Genomic DNA, 24085 nt, shown 5'->3' on the forward strand with positions numbered 1-24085 from the left:
AGGGGAACAGAGGTGGGGGGAGGGGTACGGGAAACTTTCGGGATAGCATTTGAAATGTAAATAAAGAAAATAATAATAATAAAAAAAATTACACCAAATCACATGTGTCTTAGTTCAGTCTACTATCTGTAGTTTATCAGTATTTCTATATCTCACCAAATAAAATTAAAGTTCCTTGCATATAAATATTATTTTGATAAGGAAACATGCCAGATAGATAGATAGATGGATAGATAGATAGATACTATATATTGTATTGTTTTCTTTTCTTAACTCATATGTAATGTTTTACCTAATATGTATATATAATCATAGACTGTATTATAATAGTCTAATTTAATGAATTTGACAAAATATTTTAATAAAAGTGATTATAAATACATTAAGATTGATATAGAAAACCTTTACAGGAGACAATAGTTTGTATTTCCTTTAGATCAGAACAGAGGCTGTATGGCCAGGACATGAGTGGCAACATAGAAGTGGCAAACTTCCTTTGCACATCAATAGCACCTTCTTCACTTCACCATCGTGGACGCACATGGGATGGAGAAAACAGAACAGAGACAATGTGTACACTTAAATCAAATAGTGTTTACAGATCTTCAACTGACTGAATCTGAAATCACATTTATTAAAAACCCCCAGTTCATAAACATAGCAACACTGTTAGCACTGAATTTATTTTTTCACCCCTTGAACACTTTTAGCATCTTTTCTAATGGCTCATCCTCATATTCTTCAAAGGCCCACTATGTATTCATCTTTTCCTCCAAGCTTTCTTCTCTTTATTCACTTTTACATTATTTATACTTATAATATTTATTTCAAAAACCTTTTAGGAAAATATTTGAAGTAGGGTATACCATTGTAAATATCGATATATTTTATTTCATAATAAACTGGCAGTATTTTAGCATTTTAGAATATGGGTTTGGATTATCATCATCATCATCACATGAAAAAAACACAAGTTGAATTTTCAACAACTGCTTGGGCTTTCTACAATAATCTTTTTTTTTTTTTTTTTTTTTGGTTTTTTGAGACAGGGTTTCTCTGTGTAGCCCTGGCTATCCTGAAACTCTATTATTCATACTCTCTCATTCACATTCTTGTCTTTCCTCACGAAACACACACACACACACACACACACACACACACACACTCACTTCCTCCCAATACTCAGCCCCTGCTGGTATGTAGCTCAATAGAAGTTTGGGGAAAAAAAAATCTCTGGATCTATTAAAATTGTGTAAATCCAGTATACAGTGACACCCTTTGCTATATCTCATTTCTGATTTTAAATACTTTTGGGTTTCTCATGGAAGCAAGTAAAAACTAGATGCAATATAAAAAATAAGCCTGCTAAAATTGGAAACCTTCCTTATAGCCCACAAACACATAGGAGTGATATCTTGTATTTTCCCTAAATAACTCCTTAAAAGTACTCACTAAAACTTGTTGGCTTGCAAAAATTTATTTAGTACATACACTGAACCTTGTTTGTTTCAGTGGTAGAATGAATAATATGGCCACTACAAATATTTATAAATATGTCTGTATCCTAATCATTAGAAATTGCAAATATGCTAACATACATGGAGAAGGAGACATTAAAGCTGTAAGTCAGTGATCTTAATAATAAATGTCTGTCCTAGTTCATCCCAGTAGGCCCCATGAAATCTCTTTGAAAGGCAGCAGGAACATCATTGTCAGAAAGTAGAAAAACATGCATTGGATGGAATGCATACAAGGGCTTTTGTACTGACCCATTATCCTTAACCTATTTAAATTCATTTCAGACTCATGATATCCAGAATTTAAGACAATTCCTATATTGATTTCTCTCACAGAGTCAGCAAAAATATATTACAGCAGTAATTAAAATCAAGTATAGTTGTGTTTGCTTTTTCTTAGGATATCTAAAGAGGTACTAATTTAAAAGATTTCTCTGGTCACTGTCTTAACAAAACCAGATGTATTTGCTGGGACAGACAGTTGATTTTCATGGAAAAACCAATAGTTCATCCTGAATGTCTTACCGAAGCCTTGGGAGCAGGGTTCTCTATATTTTGACATGGCTCCTAGTAGTAATTACCTCCTTCAGACTTTATTTTTTGGTTAAACACATCTCTTGAAATGGCCATCTGCCATAACCAATATAATAAATCTATATTTAAGCTTTCTGGAAAGAATGCAAGGCAGAGTCATATACTAATCACAGGCATTAGAAATCTCTGATGTTTTAATTGGAAAACAGATAAATAAGCTTTGTTTAATGCTGTGGCCAGCTATAATTATGATTCTTATAACAGAAGTTAAATGCATTCTCATCATTTGTAGAAAACGCGATGCAAAATCATAATGCAAGTGATGCTAAGCTTGCATTTAGTTGGGATCTAGAGTAAATTATCTACATTAACATTATTCCATTATCATCACACTCTTATTTATTACATCTACTTAAATGTACCCAAATGTTTAATGCCTAAGTAAATTACAAGGCTAAAAGGAATATTAGAGCAATAGGAAAATTGACAATTATAAGTCATTTAGTATTTCTTTTAGCCTAATGCAAAACTAATGGGTAATGATGGACTCACTGGAGAAGTCCAGAACACATTTCCTCCAAATAGCCCATGGTCTCTCTGTTGGAACTCTGCATTGTGCCTCTCTGCCACTTACAGTCTACTAATACAAAGTAATCCAAAATGATTCTGTAACATTCCATCAACATTTCTCTGAAGAAATTACAAGCTTATCTTCAGCTGATGGTCTGGATTTTACTGCAGATTTAGGAATTCCCCAGGGATACTGAGTCTTTCGAGATTCTTGTGATATGTACTCCAAAATAGAATAGAATAATGTGTATAAATCTTTGATAAATTGGGGTAAATATGAAGAATGCTGAGGCATGGAAATTCATGACATTCTAAGTATAATTCTTTTAATTCCTTTGTGGAAGTAAAAAATGTAAAATCAGAGGGCAGATTGTCACAAGTTTCTTTCTATCAGATGGGAGATGGTGGCATGACACTTCTGTTTCTATGAATTCAAAATCTAAAGCAATCCAAGTTTTATTACAAAACTAATCTGCTTTTATCCTAAACCTTAAATGGAGCCCAAGAGTTTAAATAATCTGATCTTAGGCTAACATACCTAGAGGACGTTGTAAATATTCCTGAAAAGGACAATAGGTTAACAGAGAAATTAGGATTTATCTGATTGGTTTAATTTCTAAACTCTTAAGTATTCTTCACATATAATTCTGTGAATAATAACTTTAAAAAATAAAAGCCCCTTAATCCCACTACCAACAAATTTTTCCATTACTTATTCCCTCAGACGTGCCCAGTTATTGTTGCCAAGGAAACAGCCAGGAAGCAGGAGTGAGGCAGACTCTTTCATCTGGTGAAAGGATGATGGGAATGGATGAGAGTTGAGCAAGGTCAGGCGCTTGCTGCTGAATACAAATCTGTCATGCCTAATAGATGAACTCTTTAGCTTCTGGGCTGTCCAGGCTACTCCCAGCAGCCAAGGAGAAAATAAAAAAGACACTCAAGCATGAATGTCAATCAGCCCATGTGGGCAACAGTGATGTATTTACATGTACCACAGCAGCTGCGCTAGGCTTTGCGAGGAATGAAAAGATAAATTAAATATGTGTCAATAATTATGGGAGGTCAGAATTCAAGTCCAGAAGGTATCCTCATAAGATCAGAGGGATGTCATTTGGTTGATTTAGCCCGTTAACATCCCATATGCTTTTCTGAGGTCAGAGTTCAAAACCTGTCGTAGAGTCAAATGTATTGAGTTGAGAAAACCCTCAGTCAGTCCTCTGTTGTTTGTTTACCAGGGACAACAATCATATACTGTGCATGGGGAAATAGTATACATCTGGTCTCTTTTGATTGGTAGATGTGTGGTTTAGCACTCGTTCAAATTAACATTGGGAGGGCAAGATACCTTCCTTCTAGTGATACCTCATGGCACATCTATCTCAATTATGCCTGCATATTTCATATTGTTGAGCCATCCTCCAGTATCTACAATACTTCTTCTAACTTTTAGAGTGTAAGAAATGCAATACCATTATGTGATGGTATTTAGAGCTCTACTATTTAGAGTTGATGGATTCCTCAAAGATAATATTTTTTCTCTCATCTTCATTCCTTATGAATAGGTCTCTAAAAATCTAGTCTGAAATCACAAGTAAAAAAAAAGATGATTATTTTCATAAAAAAAAATGTTTCTCAGCATCTTTCGTACATATACATTGCTGTCAGAAATTTTCAATGGTATGGGTGACAGAGTCCAACAGCATGAACGTTAGGTGCTACCCAGACAGGAAACTGATATGAAATCCTTAATTTTATTGTGACAACAAGGTAAGTTAGTGAAAAGAATGATCATAATAATAAAAATTAACTGGAATAACTTTACCAAATATGACTATAACACGAAAATGGCTTAACACATCTGAGGATTATATTTATCACATAGCATAGAAGTCAGGAAATGAAATATTAATTTATTGTGTTATGCTTCAGCGAATATTTGTTAAATTATGTCACAAAATTGAGAAATTTAATATTCAAATTAAATGTATAAACTATAATTATATAATATGTTTGGCTCACTCATTGGACTCAGTTCTATTAGGTACAAAAAACATATTCTAAATTTTTCTCTAATTCAGTATATGTAATGAAAAAACCAGGTTGAATTGTCCTTTTATTCTTATAAAATGTTTATAAAATGTGTTTATGGCACTGTGGGACAGAAAAGTTTTACGTAGTCTATTGATAGAGAAGCCCTCACTTACTGTCACTGTAAGAGGCAGCAGGACTATAACCTTTTTGTTTTCTGATCAGAGGGCAAGTGTCTTTTGTCTTGTTCTGGCTTTTTTGAGTTTTGTGTTTCTCCTCTAATGAGAAGAGGTAGGAGAAGAACAGAGACTGGTAAGGGGAAAGAATTATTCTGAAATATGGTAACCCCAATATTGCCTTGCTTTATGAAAGTAGTGAGGTAATGGATCATGTGTTCATATACTCGTAAGGATTATCAGGCCTCATTTAGCATAAACAATTTACACTTGCAGAGTTAGCTACCAAAACCTATGCATATTATTAAGCTTTAAAAGTTAGCAAGTATATACATCATTATTCATTGAAGGGTAATCATTTTATATTTAAAGTAAAAAATACAAGAGTCTTAAAATTTGTTGGTTATAAAAGCAAAGGCAAGATAATGGGAAGTAATTGCTAGAAGTGATGATGATGTCAGTGTCTAGAAATGATCTAGCTAGCAATGATTTCCATAAAAGGCGTTGCTGAAACAGTCAACTACGATGGTATGTAAAACAAAGAATGTACTTTGTCTTGCTTAAACCATCATGTTGGTCTCTTGTAATTATGAAGCCCATGATGGCACAGACTGTGTTTTAAAGGATGAGCACTAAGGCACATTCCTTTAAACAAGTCCCTTTTTTAGAGGCTGTGTCTAAAAGCCAGTATCAGGACAGTGGCATGCTAGTGGAGGCTGTGGGCTACCCAGCCCTTCTCACATGACCAGATGGCTTTATCTCCCTACACTATTAAAAGGGGATGTCTATGTATTTAAATAGAAACCATCGCTGCCAGAGACTGCTTGTTAAATAATGTACAGAGGATGGCCTAATCGGCCATTAATGGGAGGAGAAGCCCTTGATATTGTGAAGATCATATATATGCCCCAGTATAGGGGAATGCCAGGGCCAGGATGCAGGAGTGGGTGGGTTGGGGAGCAGGGTTGGGGTAGTGTATAGGGGGCTTTGGGAATAGCATTTAAAATGTAAATGGAGAAAATATCTAATTAAAAAATGCCTAAAAAAATAATGTTTTTCTCACTCTAAATGAGGCAGCATCCTCCCAACTCCGAAATCTATTATTACAGGACTTTTAGATTTGGTGAAAGAGGAGCTTGATTAACCTGTAAATTTTGTGAAACAGCATTATTTGTTTCTGTTTTTTGTTTTTGTTTGTTTGTGTGTTTGCTTGCTTTTGAGAAATAAAATAGTTTTATTTTATTTTATTTGGTATATATTATTTATCATAGAGGGTGTTATGATTAGGGTTTCAGAAAATCAAAAATTTAAATAGAAGTTAGACAAGGTAACCAAAAGAAGGAAAAGTTAGTACTTTTTATGGTACTCATGAGTGCCATAAAAATACTTGGCTGAAAGCTATCCTATATATGCAGAAGACCTGGGGGACACCTGTGCAGGCCTGCTTCAGGCTCTGTGAGTTGCATGGTTTTGTATTCTTACAAAAAACATACAGGTGAAGCACTGAATGAATTTCACTATTCCATGTCACCAATGAGTAAGCAATTAAAAATCTCTTTTTGACAGGAAAAAAAAAAAAAAAAGACCCTCTGTCTATTTACTTTTCTTGTCACTTGCACAAAGAATTTATATTTATTTAATTTTTATCTTTTATCTCAGGATGCCTGTTTGAGCTCACAGTAGATAGTGACAGCCAGACACCAGAAACAGAGAAGGCAAACCAAAACCAGAGCAGGTGTGACCTTCAAAGGACATTAGTAACCTCATTCTGTCAATCAGAATCCAATTCCAAAATTATTCCATAACCCTCAAAATGGTGCCACAAATTTGAGTACAGAAGACCCTCTCTAAACTCAAGTGTCTTCTCACAGGTTTAGCTTCAGCAAAACATTATGCGAATCTGGTTCAACAAAACATCACAGAAATCTAGATCACATGACACAAGCAAAACTTTCCAAATCATTGTACTATGAGCAAGTTAATATATTTCATATGTGGACAGCTCTGCTAATTAGATTTGCAGTTTTCTATATTAAAAGTCAGATGATGCTGAAGACCCATGTAACCCATACAGCATTTATATGTATCGCATATATTGATAAAGATGGGATAATTTAAATAATACACTTCAAAGCCCCTACTGAAATTCTGATTGAAATAAGTCACACCTGGGCTACATGGGACCAATGCATCATCCTTTGACAAGGGCAGATTTTAGATGAAGTATTATTCTGAGATTGTAAATTACATTTCCTCATTATTGAGACTCTCCTATCTATGGTGACTTAGAGACTGGAGAGATTGTGGGAAAAGTACACATTTCAAGAAACTAAACCCTGTCTACCAACCGTCCTAATACTACATCTGTCCAAGGCTTCACAAATCACAAGGAATAAGAGAAATTTGAAGAGACTGTTGAATTGAATTCCAGAAGAAGATGTTACAATTTCCAAATCTTGCTAGCCATTCCTACAGTGATCTGCTTATATACTGTCACATGTATCCCGTGGCCAATTATAACCATGTAGATGTATCTTGACCACGAAAGAAAGAGTCAGTGTGGATGAACAGATATTTGATATTCCCATTGACAGTTGTAAGGAATCCTTTCTTCAAAATTTAACTGTCTATAATTCAGGCAAAACAATGAATATGCTCAAAAGTTTCTTAAATAAGGGTGAGAGAAAGGGGGTTTTTCAGATAAAGGTGCTTGTAGATGTCTGTTTATCCATATCATTAGTATAAGACTTTGATTGAAAACCAAGAAGGAAGACCATCGTGTGAATACTTCATTCCTCCTTAGAATAAGGAACAAAATACCCATGAAAGGATATAGGTACAGAGACAAAATTTAGAGCTAAGATGAAAGGATGGACTATCCAGAGACTACCCCANCNNGGNATCCATCCCATCATCAGCCACCAAACCCAGANACTANNGCACATGCCAGCAAGATTCTGCTGAAGGGACCCTGATATAGNNGCCTCTTGTGAGGCTATGCCAGTGCCTGGCAAACACAGAAGTGGATGCTCACAGTCAGCTATTGGATAGAACACAGGGCCCCCAATGGAGGAGCTAGAGAAAGTACCCAAGGAGCTGAAGGGGGCTGCAACCCTGTAGGTTGAACAACAATATGAACTAACCAGTACCCCCTGAGCTCATGCCTCTTAGCTGCATATGCAGCAGAAGATGGCCTAATTGGCCATCACTGGGAAGAGAGGCCCCTTGGTCTTTTAAACTTTATATGACCAGGGCCAAGAAGTGGGAGTGGGTGGGTAGGGGAGCAGGGGCGGGGGAGGGTATAGGGAACTTTAGTGATAGCATTTGAAATGTAATTAAAGAAAATATTTAATAAAAAATATTCCAAAAAATAATAAAATAAAATAAAAAGACTTTGATTGACAGTGCCACCCAGTGTAAAATGTTCTCCTTCACAAGTAGCTGAAGCTTTTAAATCATTGATTTGAATCACACACTATAAACAGGATTTATGGCATTAAAATAATCAGTAGTTAGCTTACTTTTTTGTTGATGTCTGTGCATGTAGTGTATGTCAGTACATACATGTGGATAGGGCACAGCTGTATTCCTCTAATGCTCTGTCCCCTGTTTTTTGAGATAAGGTCTCTTACTGTACTTGGAGCTTACCCTTTTAATCTAAACAGGCTGGTGAGTGAGCCCCAGAGACCAGCCCATCTGATACTCAGTGAGGAGCTTACAGATGCGTGAGCGTTTACATAGGTTATGGTATGTTAAAATAGTCCTTTATGCTACATAGTAGGCACTTTATTCAGAGCCCTCTGTCCTGCCATTCATGTTTTAAAGAAAACTTGGTCACTGTATCAAACTATCCACAAAGAGAGAAATGTCATTCAAGATGTAGTACTCAGCTATTTTTTTTTCCTGAAGCAAGCATACTGTAAAATCAATTTGTGAACCCATTACATAAATCCATACTAAACTATTTAGTCTATGTTTAACACTAGACAAGGATAGTCAAGGTAATTTAAATGAATTTCTATTTCTAGGTTGCCAAAGTTAATACTTCTGATTCTGGTTTATTTCTAGGTACCTACTCCAGACAGAAGGGGAGGCAGAGGAAGAAGAAAAAGATGTGACCATTCTTGCCTTCAGACGTTTAAAGCTAATCAAATCAATATGTTCCAGCCCACCACTGATAGCACTCACAGCTATTTTATGTTAATGTGCAATCCTTTAACTTGCTATTCCGTGATGGCAGTACAATGAGGCCATTCCTCAAAGGGGAGTAAAATGTGTCCAGCAGAAAGGAACCATTTCATCAGTAGGAGAATGACCCACTTATATACTATCAAGGAACGAGATGCATAATACAACCCTATCACAATCTCCCTTAAGCTTTTCATTACCACCAGCAAAGCCAATGAGATACAGCATTCCCGAGCAGCATGAGAAGCTTCTTTTTAATTCAAATGCAAACTTCTAAGCATGGCTTCTTTTATGCAGTCCTTTTGAGTCAGTCCCTCTTTCTCTATGGAAGCAGAGTTGTCACTCAGTCCAGTCCATACCTATTCCCATTGTAGATATGGCAAAAGAGTCTATGTTCATTTTTTTTTTCTTTTCCACCCTATGAGATAGACACAGAAACACGTTATTTTTCCAGCCTCTTAATTTTTTTCTTTCCATTGCCAAATTTTCTATTACAGCTTTTACCATCCTTGAAATATTTACCTCTACTGAATTATCTCTGCTATATTCTAAGTTGAACCTGAGTTTATCAGTTACCTAGGAGATGAATCACTAGTGTTTCTATGGAATTCTCATGAATCACTGAAATCCTGCCACTGTCGGAGCTTCGGAAGATGCTGCAAGTGTAGAAGATAGCCCACAGAGAATTCCCAGTAGTGGACTGAAGACATTCTTCCTCACTTCATATCTAGTACCTTTACTACCAACCTACTACTACTCAAGAATCTGTAATCTTTAGAGATTCCTAATATATCTAGGAATGTGTAGTAATAGAAATTACCAATTTCGTAGGCCTCTCTCTCTTCTCTCTCTCTCTCTCTCTCTCTCTCTCTCTCTCTCTCTCTCCACTCCCCATGTGTGTATAGTGTTGTAGGAAGTGGCTTTACAATACCTGACATAAACTATTGAAAACACACTTTTCCTAAGTGCTTTCACAATATCTAGTTTCATTTCCTGTGACTACCAACACATTTAACAATGACATATCTTTAACAAGAGTTGAACAAGAGGAGCACCTACAGACACACTGAAGTGGACTGGGTTTGGGGGAAGTTCAGGAGATAGCTAACAAAGAACTCTGTGTTTTTAACATTTTCTGAGAACAGGAAATATTGTCACTCCCCAGGAAGAGTACACATACCAATTGGCAATTCAATACCAAATAATTAATACTGAAAAATACATTTAGGTAACACTATATAAACTGAACAGGGTATATTTGAATATTATATATATATATATATATATATATATATATATATATATGCATATATATTGTTATATATATAACAATAATTTATAAATATAAGAGCCCACGATTTTAAAAGAGAGCAAGTTTGTATATGGGAGGGTTTGGAAGGAGGAAATGGAATGGGGGAAACTATAATATTTTTGACATCTCAAAAAATAAAACAAATAATTTTAAAAGTAAAAATAAAGTGAGCTCTAAAAGAAATACCTAGAAACACACCTATCATTCACATACAACCCATCAAGATCCTATGTAATGTAGATAAAACTCTAATTTTCTGTGCATCTTCCTAAAGCCATTTAGGGTCCAGTTCCCCCAATCTCCCCAGCCTTCCAGCATATCATTCCCTGAACATGTACTTCCAATTCTGCTCTGCCCCTCTATTGCCTATATAAAGTTCCTTGTACAAACCATGTCATGCCATCTTGATAGCTTAGATATCCATTCCTCCGATTTATACCCCTTCCTCTCCTAGAAAAAGCTGCTCATGACCTTTTGTGTGCTACCTCCATTGTGATATAAGCATATTCCTGTACTCATAATGCTTTGTTTTAAAACAAAAGTGCTTATCACACTAGAGAAATCCAAAGGCAATTTCCTCTAGAATAATGTTTCACATGCAGAGAATCTGGTCACTTAGTATGCAGTTGCATTGGTGTTGCTGCCTCTGATAGAGAAAAGCAAAAATTTATCTCTCTCTCTCTCTCTCTCTCTCTCTCTCTCTCTCTCTCTCTCTCTCTCTCTCTCTCTCTCTGAATTCCCAAAGAGACATCTGTTCCTAGCTAGACAAACATGTTTAAAAATCTCTATGCAATCTGATCAGAATTGGGTTCATAAGCTCATGTCAAATAGTGAGAAGTCTCAAGTGGAGCAGAAAAGCAAGTGTCTGTGTCAGAAACTGGACATAGAGTTCACAAGAGCCAGAGACTTATGTCTGGGCAACCAATTGTTATCATGGTCTCTTTCCATTTATGGAGTAAAGAAGACAGAAGAGGAATATAATCTGAGATACATGGTAGCATTATTTATCTCTTTGTTCTTTCAAATAAGGATCATTTTTCTAGGAGAAAATCACATAAAAACACATTGCTCCCTGTTCAATATCATCTGTACTACTTGGGCAGCTTTTCATGCACAAAGCCTGGAGATATTTATTTAAAATAAAAAGAACATCGCATATGAATAGAATGTGCATCATTATTTAACAGGGAACTAGTCTTTAAATACTTACTATTCATAGAGGACAAAGTTTCTATCTGATTTCATTTATAATGAAATATATTTTATTTGGACATGGGTCATTTTAAGTTTCAAGTGAACCGTCTAATACTTTGGAGCATGTGTAACTTTGACCATTCTATAAATGGGAAGATATTTTGACAATATTTTCAGTGAAAGGTGTGGACATCCATGAACTCATGATGAATATTGCTCAATAAAATGTGGCAAAGAGAGCTATGTATATCATATACTAGCCACTTAGGCTCATTAGTTAATTACTATGATTGCTTTTATGGGACAGAATAAAAGGTTTAAAATACCAATCTAATATATTTAGAAGAAAAGCAATTTTCTTTCTCTATTTTTTTTAGATATTTTCTTTATTTAAATTTCAAATGTTATCCCCTTTACTGGTTTCCCTCCCTCCCAGAAACACCCTATCACATCCTCCCTCCCCTGCTTCTGTGAGAGTATTCCTCCAACCACCCACCCACTCTGACCTCCCTACCCTGAATTCCCCTATTCTGGGGCATTTATGGAGTCTTCATAGGACCAAGGATCTCTACTTCCATTTATGCATGACAAGGCCATTCTCTGCTACATATGCAGCTGAAGTCATATGTATTCCTTTGTTGATGGCTTAGTCCCTGGGAGTTCTGCTGGGTCTGGTTGGTTGATTTTGTTGTTCTTCCTATGGGGTTCCAAACCCCTTCAACTCCTTCATTCTCTTCTCTAACTCCTCTCTTAGGGACCCTGTGCTCAGTCCACCTCTGTATTTTTAAGGTTCTGGTAGGGCCTCTAGGAGACAGCCATATCAGGCGCCTTTCAGCATGCACTTCTTGGTATCCATAACAGTATCTGGGTTTGGAAACTGTATATGGGATGAATCCCCAGTGGGACAGTCTCTGGATAGCCTTTCCTTTAGTCTCTACTCTATACTTTATTTCCATATTTGGTCTTGTGAGTATTTTGTTCTCCTTATAAGAAAGACCAGAGCACCCACACTTTGGTCTTCCTTCTTATTGAGCTTCATGTGGTCTGTGAATTGTATCCTGGTCATTTGGCATTTTCTATTTTAAAAAGGTAATTTTGTTACTGCCAGCTTCTCATTTAAAACAAAGTATAACTGTAAGTAAAAAAGTATATTAATGCAGTAGGAGGCTTTTCGTTTTCTGTGATAAATGATATTACTATCCTTCTAAGATATGGTTAGGATAAAAAAAAATGTTAGCACAATCAACATAGGCTCTGTTACACTTTCAGGATAATTAGCCGAAATAATTAAACTTTCCTTAAAAAGAATCTGCCATTTCTAATCTGCATTTAGCTCCTTGCATATACCTTCCCTAAGTGTTTGAAAACTATTGAGCAATTAACAAACACTAGAGATTCCCTATGCATTAATTAAAATCATTAATTAATATGTTTGCCTCAAGTTCATTAACTGTTAAACCAACCATTCATAGATGACAAGGTACTTGCAAGAAAGCACTCTTCCATTAGCGACATGAAAACAGATCTAAATCTCTCCATATGGGACAGTAACAATAAACCACGTGTGACTCAAACAAAGGCCAGGGCTAGGATCCATCATTCACCTCTGAGTTAACGTTCCATCCTCTGTCTACTCCTTTAGAGCGGATCTCAACTTTTATTTTATTATACATTCCAGATCAGTTCTGAAAACTCTTAAACTTTACCCATTGATCTGATCAGACTCATACATGGACAAGTCTATAAGTCAGATAAACTTCAAAGTTATATCACCTTGGGCATTCAGTTCACCTCTCAGTGAAAGACTTTACTCACCCACAAAGGCTGACTTTAACTCCAATATTGTATTGTAGGGAATGAATTAGGTACTATGTTACTAAGAAGCTGGGGTTTAATATAATACTTAGTACTTGGCAAACTCAAGACTTGTTTCTATCAATGTGAAACCTGGTTACACTACTACAGTCATTTGGCATTATAGATGATATTTGCCTTCTTTCCATTTATGAAATGAAAAGAGTTATATATTCCAGGCCATCCTATCTTGATGGTAAAGAGGATGTTTTAAAGTTGTAGCAACAAGTCTTTGGTATAAGCTCATTCTTCAAAATGTTATTTTGGTTTGTGCTTTCTGTTTCCTTTGTGTTGGTTTCTTACCTAGGGAGAACCGATAACAACTGTAGAAATGATTTTCCATATACTAAAATACTGCATGTTTTTAAATTACCCTTCAGATTAAAATATTCAAATAAAAAGCAAAAAGCTTACCTCCTAAGGCATTTTAAGTGATTGAAGGATTAGACAATAATCTGAGTAGTTGGGGAACCAAATGCCTTGCATGTTACAGTTTTCCTTGCTACTTGTCTGATATTATTTCCAATTACACACTTTAATTTAAAAAAAATCCACATAATTTTTTTGGTTAAAATATCACTGTGGATTTCTATTTCCATTTGACTTGTAAGTTAAGGTCTATTTTATAAAAGGTATGTTCTACTAAAAATATTCTAAAATTTATATATGGAACATCTCTTCTGCTATGTATTTATATCTCAATATTGCAATTTTCATTGTACTTATTACCCTATTGTATCACATGCTGGGAAAATAACAAAGAATAGTGACTCTCAGAACATTCTAAATAATGGTATTTTCTATCATATTCTAATGTAATACAGCAATCCTGTCATCACAAGCTACTAAGAGCCTAGAGCAGTGAATAACCACAAACTTAGCTAAATGTGGCTCATATTATGTTTGCTGTGCCAGAAGCCATATCTTCATCTACAACAGATTTCCATAACCTCCAGTGAAACATTTTTTAACCACAGTGATGTGCTTTTTCAGCCACAAGGAAAGATAATCAAACATTCTCATTTACTAGGATGGAAAAGTACTATTCATTTACAGTCATGCCCCAGGGCTCTGCTAACTCTCCTGTTCTGTCTTGATATAGTCCAAAGGGACCTGGTCAATCCACTTAGTACGCAATCTACTTTACTTAGCCATTATACTGATAACATCATTTTAGTGAGATCAACTGAGCAAGAAATGACAACTCCTTGGGATGCTCTGGTGAAACACATGTGCCTAGAGAGTAGGAGATAAAATCAGTGAAGATGGTATGGCCTATTATACCAGGGAAGAGTTTAGGGCAAAATGTTTGGAGAAACATCATCACGTATGTTCTACAAGTGAGGATAAATTTTGAATATTACTCTTCCATATACACTAACAGAATTTGAGATTTTTAGGCCACACATGCCTTTTGCAGTAATTTACCTGGTAATTTAACAGTTTCATTTTTGTGTAGGAACAGGTATTTGAACACTCTGGACTATGTCATTAGACTTCCTGACATTTGGCACATTACCTGGTGAATTTTATAGCATTTATAAAGTAAGAAAAAAACAATTAGTGTAGAGATCATGGCAAGCCCCAATAAGCATCTCTTTCCCCCCCCCCTCTCTCTCGCTCTCTCTCTCCACATCCCTCTCTCTGTCTCTCTGTCTCTGTCTTTCTCATACATACACATACATACACACACACAGGAAATAAACACACATGCACACACACATATAGATAAAGATGTACAGAAACATACATACTCACACAGAGGAACAGACACATATACAAACAGAGGGCAAGCCACACAGGCATATCCATATACACACAAAGGAGGCAGCGCAGATACACTCAGACACTGTGGTTTAGCTAATTTGTTAAAGACTGAGGAGTGATAGAAAGATCAGGAACATAAAAGTTTGGGGAAAGAGGTCTGTTGATGAGCTTCAGGAATTTGATACCAGTTGGAACTATTTTTGAAGTTCAGGTCAACTAAATTGCATCTTTCACATAAAAGGTTTCAATCAAGTGATCATAAACTGAAAGGAATCCATCAAGATGAACACTCACTCAATATATATAAGTAGAACATTTGAGGAAGCCAATTGGAGACAGTATCTTAGAAAGATAAAGTGACTACCACTGGAGTATAGTAAATTCTCTAGCTGGATGACGAGTATCTGGTGTCATGAAGTCAGCAGCTATAATAAGTAGACACAAGAGACTGAGGTAGTTGTGGGCCTAGTAAACATCATTCCTGTTGACCCACTTCAGGTGTCTATTTCTGGTTCCTGCAACTTAGTCTGGACACTATAGATTTAGAAACTCTCATTCTCCGAGGACAACAATAAGTCCTTGAAGGTGTTTGATCATGTCAGGCAAGCCAAAATGCAAACCTACATAGAATAACTTAAGTCCCTTGGTAGGGGTGAGCGTGACGGACACTCTGACCAACACCTGCAGAGTTCCTTTAATGATCTGGTCATCAATTTAATGATAAAATGACTCCTGGTTACCTATACACTGTGAAGAAAAAGACTAAATGTTTCAATCAGACAATATAGAGATATCAATGTTGAGTCTAAAATGGGCTGCACAGAATAGTAGTGCTGCTAATAATATCATAAGTAGAAGACTCTGATCCAGCAAAGAGAAGGGCTGTCATTTGAAAAATAGAAGCCTAAATTCAGCCTTTCCCAGTAAATATCTTAAAATAGGTTTCTGTTTAATTCCCTATTTTCCAAAGGGGAAGGGCATCCAGTTCCTGCTCAATCCAGAAAGGGTGCATCAGCTCAAAGGTCCTAGCCTCTGGACTGCCATTAAAAAAAAATAAAAAATTCCCTTTCCTTTCCAACATTTTGTGTCTCTCTGGTAGCCCAACTATAATGAGAAATAGCCTTACATTTTGCTTTTTTGTTTTTGTTTTTTATTTTGTTCTGTGTTTTAAATTACTTATTGGTTATTTTATTTATTTACGTTTCAAATGTTATCCCCTTTCCAGTTTCCCCTCCACCTCCCCATCCCACCCCCACCCCCGTTTCTATGAGTGTGCTCCCCCAACCCACCCACCCCCCAATCCTGCCTCACCACCCTAGCAGTCCCCTACACAGGTGCATTGAGCCTTCACAGAACCAAGAGCTTCCTCTCCCATTGATACCAGATAAAGCTAACCTGTGCTACATATGCAACTGTAGCCATGTGTCCCTCCATGTGTATTCATTGGTTGGTGGTTTAGTCCCTGGGAGCTCTGGGGGGAGGGTCTGTTCAGATGTTGTTCTTCCTATGAGGTTGCAAATTCCTTCAGCTCCTTAAGTCCTTCCCTTAACTCCTCTAGTGGGGTCCCTGTCCTCAGTCTGATGGTTGGCTGCAAGCATCTGCTTTTGTTAGGCACTGACCCCTGGTTGAGGGATGGGCCCACTCATCCGTCTCAAAAACATTAACTCAGAATTGCTTATGCCTAAAGGAGAACGGAGCAGAGATTGAAGGAAGGACCATCCAGAGACTCCCTCCCCTGGGGATCCATTCCCTATGCAGCCACCAAACCCAGACACTATAGCTGATGCCAAGACATCAAGACTTGCTGACAGGAGCCTGATAGAGCTGTCTCCTGAGAGGCTCTGGCAGAACCTTAGCCTTGCATTTTGATCTCCTGTAAGCCTTTGTTTCAATGGAGTGATCCAATTCAGTGCTTTCATTGTGCTTTTGGTTACATATGTAGAAAAATGCCAGTTAGTTTTAAGGCTCTTCAAAAGCAGTTCAAACTTGAGATGAGTTAAAGTTAGTTTTTAAGGATTGTAGCTCACCTGAATCCTTGGTTTTGATGCAGGTGATACTGTATTCAGTACCTTAGTGTAGCAGTCATAAAAGTCATATTATTAACTGCTAACAAGAACCCACAATGCACATAATTCTCTGTTTATTACATACACACTTATGTACATAAAACATTTTTGGTAAATTTTTCTCCTCTGTGCTGACTATGCTCCCTTTAGGAGCCAAAGTCTCAGAAAAATTCCTAGATAAAGTATGAGAAACACTCAATTGAATTGTTGGTCTCACGGTACCAGAAGGTACTCTGCATGCTTCAAAGGAGGAAAGCAACCAAAAGTCTTACATGTGTATTACACGTAAGAATCCCAACAATAGCCATCATGGCACAAGTACCCTAAGTGTTGAATAGTGGCACACATAATTTGATTGGAACAGACAACTCTCCAGTGAACATAAAATCTACCCAACAAGCGAGAAATCATGTCTGGTACTGGCGTCCAAGCCAACTACTCAGGTCTAGTAAAGTCATGGGCCTCTGAGGTGAACCTTACAACCACTATTTGTTATCCAGGATAATCCCTAAATACATTTAAAATAGTTATCCTTATATGCACAGATATCTGTATCCTTTACCCTGCATCAAGGACACTCCTAATTGCAACAGAAGGAGACCCTTACCTAAAACCACATCCAATCAAAATGAAAAGATGATGAGGCCCAAGGACACATTTAAAACACAACTCCTGCACGTAAGGCTTGGAAAACATCGTGGAAGAGGAGGAAGAAAGACTATGAGGTACAGAGGATCGGAGAGCTTGCCACGAGTTTGTGTCTCCTAGGAACGTCAGAAGCCATAAGCATACACTCCCACCATCATGGCTGTCTAAACATGGGTTTAACGAGGAATACAATAGACATGTTAATGTAGATGAAGAACTACTGGTAACTAAGGAATGCTGAGAGCAGGAGAAAGTCTTCCCCAGGAGAGAGCACATTATATGGTCATCTAGTATCAAATGATCAGCACGGAAAACATACATACACGCACTGTATAGACTGAGTATGTATTCAGGAATAGATAGATAGATGATAGATAGATAGATAGATAGATAGATAGATAGATAGATAGATAGATAGATAGATATGTACCCACAATTAATTACGTGAAAAAAACCTATGATTTGAAAAGGAGATAAAAACTTTTATGAGAAGTTTTGGAAAGAGCAAAGGAATAAATGGTGTAATTCCATTACAATCTTAAAAACATAAAAGAAATAATTTAAAATAAATAATGAAATTTATTCATCTATCAAATGTAGAAATGTAGCTATCAAATTATATGTGTAATTATACATATTAATTATTATTTAAGTTATTTTTGTTGTGTTTGTATGTTATCTGTAGATGTAGCTATCTAAAATGAGTGATTATTTTGGAAGTAAGAGGCAAGAATATAAAATACACAAAAACATTTGGATTCTATGGAAGAATCAACATTTTCTCCTACTCTCCCAATATTTAGCATTTTAAGAACCCACAGATTATAGCATTGTTTGGTGTGTTTACCACGAGAATATGACGTGATCAATATTTATGAGTCTTTCACATTTCCCTTGTTGTATGGTTTACAGTTATTGCTGATCTCAATGCACTGCCATCATTTCAGAATTCATTTCTAATGTCAAAGCCTGCCATACAGCCATATCCACTTGATTAGCACAGGACTGGCTCCTTGTTTTAAGCACATGCAGGATGAAGGACAAGGTGAATGACAAGCCTTTATTTGTTGAGAAATCTCTGCCTACATTGAATTGGATGGCAGACTTATTAAAATTATATGGCAAACTACCCTGAAAATCTTTCCACTAGCAATCATTTTATTTTTCTTTGAAATAACGTTGCTAACTGAACAGAAAAAACTACAGTTTAAGTGTGAATAAATATTAAAACATTTGTTCATTAATTATGTCCTTGGAAGGTAGAAGAAGATAGTGAAATCAAGCTTTTACTTTATTTACCCCAATAAGTACCTATTATCTTGGGCAATAAACAAAAAAAATATATTCCATTGTCTTCATTTGTATATCAATTTATAGCCTCCACATTCCTTTAAAATGCATTTATTGTCTAAATCCTTTTGTAAGTGTTAGGGTCTGCAAGAGAGTGCTTGTGTCTGGGTACATATATTTGCATATATGTGATTAGGGCATAGCAGAGTAAGATCTCAGGGTAATTACCAGGTCCCTTCCTCTTTTCTTTAAGACTGGATTTCTTACTGACCTGGAACTTCATCCCCATAAGCCAGGCTAGCAGTAGGGTCAGCGATCAGCTTGTTTCTACCATTGTCCTGACAGCATCTCTGGGATGACAAATATCCATTACTATGTATTTGTTTGTTTGTTTATGTGCATTTTCATTTTTTTGTGACTTATGAGCATCCAAACTTTGGTCTTCATGATTCTGGGGGGAATGGTGCACCAACTGAGCCATCTCCCCAGTCCCTACATTAATTCTTTGGGTCAATTCCCTTTTGCAACTTACAACTGAGAAACTGGAGTCTTGGAAAGCTTTGGCAATAAACCTGGGATGTATAGACCTTCTCAGTATGTTTCCAATGTGGTGTCAAGAAGCCAAATTAGAACATAAAGATGACTATGCACAAATCTCCCATTTTCAAATGACTTGTACAAGGTAGACGACCAAATTGTCCCAAATCCATATACCATTTTGGACAATAGTTAACTTGAGTGTCCACATTTCTAATGAAAACTGGAGACTTAAATAGGATGGATGGTGAACACAAATTTAATCTTATTTTCACTTTTAGCATGGCAAGCAAAACATAGCACTTTAGTTATTTGAATTTATGGCCATATATGATGAAGTTAATATTTTCAGTTAGTAGCTCTTTTGAAAAATTGGTTCTGTATCTCCTTAGCTAGAACTAATTTTAACTATTTACAAAAATATAATTCTACAGGAATGCTGAGCTCTATAGTATCACTAAGATAGGAACTTATTTCAAAATGCTACGTTGGACTTTTAGTCATTTGAACGCAATGAAAGAACTCGGAAGAGGGATGTTGCCATTTTAAGTAGCAGACGATTTTGCAGAGACAACTATCTGGGGCCATGCATGTGAGTTGATCTTCTAGCCTTCATTCTCCTGTGTAGGAATCCTCTTATGTCCCTGAGTTCCCGGAAGAGTTTGATCACCTACTAACTACAAGGTAGCAGTGACACTGCAGGCATTTCTCAGGCTAAGACACAGAAATTCAACTTAATTTTCCACCAGCAGCTACTGTGATGGAGAATGTGTATTTCAACTTTAGTTGCAGGCTCTCCGATATAGCTATATAGGTGTCCTTAAACTGAAAAAAAAAATACATTCTAACAGTTCCCGAAGTGTTGTTAACTAATTGAACACTGTTTCGATGCTCTGTAAAATGCCTGTGAATTTGTGAGGTGAATTCAACCTTGAGAAATGCACACCATCATGGCTCACGTTTGGCATGCAGTTACATCAGTATTCACATAGATGGGGGGCACCTGTCTGTTTAGAGCCACAAACAGTTTTTCACCTTGATTCATAACAATTCACAAAAGAAAATACTATGAGTTTCTGATTTTATGTGTTGGTGTTCATGACCAGCAAAATATTTTTGGTAATCCCAGACTATATGATATACTACTTTGATAAAATATTGAAAATGCAATATCATTTGTAATAGGTAACCTTTTCCAGGGGAAGAGATGTAATTGTTAAAAGCTCTCATTTTTCTTAATGCCAAACCAATTTATTTCATATACTGCAGTGAAACTCTATCTTGGAACTTATACTGGAAAGAGAAAAAATAAATCATGCATTAGAAAACATGCATTATTAGCATGCAACTCCCACACTATTTTTTTTCTAGTTTGTTCATTCAATACATTCAAAATTTTAAAACTGCATTCTGTTTGTGATCACACAGATTCCTCCTATGGCATTTTTGTACTAGAATATAAGGAGCACACCTTTTCTTCCCATGATAATTTTATTCTTTTCTTATATATTTCCATTAAATACATATCAGATTACATAATCTTCTGTGATAAGTATATTATTAGTCACACAATCCTCAGTCCATGACTAGAAAGCTACATCCAGTGATCTACTGGGGGTACTGTAAAGAGAATTTACATTCCCCAGAAGCTGGAGTCATAATAAATAAATAGAAAAAAAAAATAATACATTTATCATTTGTCACTCTTCTGCCCTCTTTCCCCCTTTTCCACCTCCAAAATAACTGTTACCATCTCCCAAAAATATCTCTTTATGAAGTTCTTAATTTAATATTCATCTCAGTCCAGTCTAGTAGATGTGGACTCGGGGCTCAGTTGAAAAATTATTTCACCATGATCAACAACACAAAGAAGATCCTAGATAATGTTTACATATGTGCAGCTCTGGCTACTGAAAAATCTAAAAGGTGAAATATTTTATTTCTATGATGTTCAACAGATCCAAGCCCTGGTTATTTGCTAAATGGTGTTATTGGTTCTGTTTTCTATTTCACTTGGAGAAAGACTTCTTATAAATACCCTTGACATCATCCCTACCCCACTCTCAAAATTAATTGAAACAAACAGCAACAAAAGAAATATATCTCTGTCATCAGTTCTGAGAAGGGACTATTAATGCACTTAAAGAGTTGTAAATCCACTAAACTGCTTTAATTTGTATAGGCCACTGTCTACATGATGTAGCTATACATTCCTGGTGTTCATCAAACTCTTAAATTGCCAGGGTTTATCCTTTGACCATAGAAATACATATGATTGGTCTAAATCCTGCAGTGTGCCCCATGGGTATGTGGCAGTGTTACCCAAGCACCTTTATAGATGGATCCTCAAAAATGCTATAATGATTTTTAAAATGCTACCCACTGGATCTTGATCTAGTGAAAATCTCACATATATTTCATATTTTACAATATATACATTTTAATCATTCTCCTCAAATTTGTTTTCTATAAAGAACAACATATCTTTAATTGACTTTAAGAAGATTATATTACTGCCATCCCTGATTATTCAATGGAAAAAAAGACAAACATCAGATAACTACAGATAAGAGACTGAAGAAACTTCTTGAGGCTATGGAAATGGACCCTGGGTTGACCAGGTTACTGTCTTCATTTGGGGAAGAAGCAGATTGCTATGGTTGCCAAGGGTAACTAACTGAGCCACAATTCTATGAGTACTCAAAAGCTGAACAGCTGTGCTATGCAGGGCCACAATGTGGCTCAAAATGTATGTTGACCATTTATTGTTTAAATTTAAATAGAGAGGGTTATGTTATTCACACCATGGTCAACCTCACCGCTTAATTCATATTTATAGTCAGTCTCCCCACCATCTGTGCCCAGAGCCCACACTACATCTCTGAGGAATTAGAGAGCCATTATTTGAGGACCAGATTCAGGAGGCAGGAAAAAAGCAATCCATCACTTATGTGGGGAATAGGAGCGATTCGTAGGAATATTCCTTCATGTTTTGGGATTTCCCTCTTCATTTCATACCATTTCTTCTGAATTCAATGGCAATTGTAAAAGATGATGTCCCAAAGTGTCACTGACAAAACTTCACAAGTAGATCATGAACGTCTTCATAAGCTGACTTTAATGAAGAAACAAATACTGTTACTAGTACTTGTCCCAGGCTCTCATACCTAAACAAACCATGATCTATGGGGATTACAGAACAACACCAACACCTATTGAAAGAAGAGCTTTCTCATATGTGTACAATTGAATGTTTATAATCCTTTTATTGGGGTAACTATGGAGAATTAAAAGACAAGAACTTTTTCTCACAGTATCCATTTCTATGTCCATTGCATCAGATGTGTATTCTTGTGTTTTTAAATTTCAGGTCAAGTAACTTAATCTGCTTTTTAAATTAGTTATTTATTTTTTATTTTATTGGTGTTATCACTGCATGGATGTTAGTCTGAGGGCATCAGATCCCCTGGAATAGGAGTTACACAGTTTTGAGCTACCATGTTGGTGGTGGGAATTAAACATGGGTCCTCTGGAAGGGCAGTCAGAGCACTTATCCAATTGGCCACCTGTACAGCCCCAAGTTAAGGTATTTTTAACAGACTTTAACTTGGTTATTTGAAAAAAATAGATCAAACAAATCAATCCCATAAAATATGAATGTATATAACAAGTAAGCACAGATACATTCATACAAGCACTCACACTCTAACTCTAGCCAAAAATATTGAAGTAATAGTAAATTTACTGTTTATCCCCAGATGGCTAAGTGTCTATGTCAAAATAATAGTAATGATAATAATAATAATAATAATAATAATAATAATAATAGTAATAGTAATAGTAATAATAATAATAATAGTTATTATTATTATTATACTCAAAATGCTTTATTATTATACTCAAAATGCTTTATTCTTAGTGTCATCTGTGCTTTTAGCCCCTTGAGTCTATTTCTTATCTCAGCATAGAGGTTCTTTAGGGTCAGAGAGGGAATTAAGATCTGGAGTGATAGAACAAAGTCTGTTTTGCTCAATATATCTTGTTCAAATTCCACCATCATGGAAAATAAGCATGCATTTACTTCAAATGCACTTCTTTATGTTTTTTAGAGATCTTCTGTTCAGGCATCCTGTTTCTAAATATCCTCTGCCTTAGCTCCTGGCTTAACTTCACAACTGATTGTGTCGCTCCCTATCTGTTGGAGGAAAAGACTCATTGGGCAGGCTTTAGCAAGGAAGCTTTAGTCTTGATTTCATTCAAGTGTACAAAAGAGTCTCTTTCCAGTGTTAGCTCACTGTATTCAACCCTGTATTGAGAACAACACAAGAAAGTTTCCACCTAGAACCTCGCTTCCTTTCTCATGCTTGGCATCATTCCTCCTCATAACACACACACACACACACA

At 36.2% G+C, this 24085-nt stretch overlaps 1 protein-coding gene across 1 annotated transcript in view; it reads right to left on the reverse strand.

Annotated features, from left to right (window-relative positions):
* Positions 1 to 24085, reverse strand: part of Dcc (DCC netrin 1 receptor) — a 1087105-nt gene that overhangs the window by 397577 nt on the left and 665443 nt on the right. The window lies entirely within an intron of this gene.

Source organism: Mus pahari, chromosome 15 (assembly GCF_900095145.1).
Source record: "Mus pahari chromosome 15, PAHARI_EIJ_v1.1, whole genome shotgun sequence".
Classification (NCBI taxonomy): domain Eukaryota; kingdom Metazoa; phylum Chordata; class Mammalia; order Rodentia; family Muridae; genus Mus; species Mus pahari.